Source organism: Piliocolobus tephrosceles, chromosome 7 (genome assembly GCF_002776525.5).
Source record: "Piliocolobus tephrosceles isolate RC106 chromosome 7, ASM277652v3, whole genome shotgun sequence".
Taxonomy (NCBI): Eukaryota; Metazoa; Chordata; class Mammalia; order Primates; family Cercopithecidae; genus Piliocolobus; species Piliocolobus tephrosceles.
The window spans coordinates 148,600,235-148,602,229 of NC_045440.1; the positions used below are offsets into that span (position 1 = coordinate 148,600,235).

The following is a 1,995-nucleotide window of genomic DNA, read 5'->3' on the forward strand; positions in this document are numbered from 1 at the left end:
TTGTGCAATATAACCGATATGATGAGAAAAGCACCCCTCACAATTGACAATTTTAGTTCATATGATTTTAAAAAATTAAATCTGAAACTGCATTTAGTGCTACATTCTATCATATCATACATGAGATTTCATGCTGTGCAGCCGCACTGGGTTCCAGGACATACAGTATATAGCATGTTTATAGCATGTTTTAAACTGAAAGTGAAAGGGAAAATATGAAACAGAACATTTTTACATACACATCTAATGGTGTTGTCCATTTAATTGGATTTGTATGATTTGCTGTGCCACTTTGACTAGCTGGCAGAACACCCCAAATTCTCTTTTCCCCATAAAGATCTACTTCCATATAGTGTAGAAAAGGACGGTGGTAAAAAACCTTAGATTCTTAAGGTTCCAACAATTGTGTCCCAAATGCCACTGTATGAACACCTGTATGCCGTCCCATGGCTCCTAACAACCACACTCCTGAGCTTTCGGGGCCTGTGTGCACTGCAGTGATCTCAGCTGTCTCAATACAGCATCTCTGTACTGAACACCTGAGCCCATTCTTTTGGGTCCAGCTCACCTGATTCAATTTTGTTAAGTATTTTTTCTTGCACACTGTACAAAATCCTCTTCTACATTCTCCCCTCTTAGTGCACTTGTTTCCAAAAACATCAGCTCATTTTCTTGAGCAAATCCGGAGGCTTCTAAGAAGGTAACTTCACGATCTACATCCAGGTCCTTCTTGTTTCCACAAAGGATGATCACAATGCTCTGACTCGCTAGCATTCGGGCTTCTGTTAACCAATTAGTAAGTGCATTGTAGGTTTCTTGGCTGCTGATATTATAGACGAGGAGAGCCCCGGTTGCCCCTAGGTAATAACTTCTCTTCACAGACTTGAATCGTTCTTGTCCTGCTGTATCCCGTATTTGTAACTTTACATATTTACCACAAACATTTATTACCTTTGAACCAAATTCCACTCCTATTGTATGATTTGAGTCATTTTGATTTTTTTTCAATAAACTGATGAAATAAGCAAGATTTGCCAGTTCTGCATTTTCAATAACCAAGAACTTAAAAAAAAATAGTAGGTTTCGGATATGGCCGTCTGAGACATCTTGGGAGCGGCGCCGCCTCTCGCGGGGTCACCGGCTGCACTCGCCCATGGTCAGCCGGCGCCTCTCCATGGGGAAGGACCTGGTGCGGGGCACCGGAGGAGGGAGGGGCCCGACAGGTCCCCACTGCAACCGCCAGCCTCCCAGGGGCTGCTGTGGAGCAGTACTCCAGGTCCGCGCAGGCGCAGGGCCCTCCACCCTCGGTCCAGCCACCACAGCAAGAAGGATATGTCCTCTTCTAATAGCTGTCTGTTTAGTCTTATACTACCTCATTTTAATAATTGTTTCATATATTTAAATACCTAATTAGCATTACTCCTTAACTCTTAAAATTTTATAAATATTTTCATTTTAATTAAAGATACATTTTAGAATCACTTTGTCCTATTAAAATAAAATTCTAATTTGGATTTTGGCAAAAGTACTATTAAATAAATCGATTTTAGGTAGGTTGTTCACAAACACGATGAAAGATTTTCTCTATGTCCATATCTCCTTTGCAATGTGACTGCTGTTTCCATTATTAAGGGTGGGGGCTATTTCTTCAGTTTTTGAATCTTGGTGGACTTGTGACTTGCTTTGACAAATACAATTTGGTGGAAGTGACCCTGTGCCTGCTCCAAGCCTAGACTCCTGGAAGAAGCTTTGAGTGCTTCTCACTTCCCTTTGGAACCTGTCCAGCTGCAATGTGATCAAGCCCAAATTAGCCTCCTGGAAGATGAGAGACCCCAGGGAACAGAAGGGCACTGCCCCAGCTAAGATTATCCTGGACCAATCTGCTCCAGCTGGCCTGCAAACTGGCTTCAGATACCTGAGTCAGCCCCATGAGACAAGATAAGCCACCCACTGAGTCCAGCACAAATTACTTACAGAATGAATGCTAAGAAAAAT

The 1,995-nt window shown here is 42.4% G+C and overlaps 1 pseudogene; it reads right to left on the reverse strand.

Moving 5' to 3' along the window:
* Positions 1-453: 453 nt before the first annotated feature.
* On the reverse strand, positions 454-1,106 carry LOC111529641 (annotated as a pseudogene).
* Between the last annotated feature and the right edge of the window lie 889 nt (positions 1,107-1,995).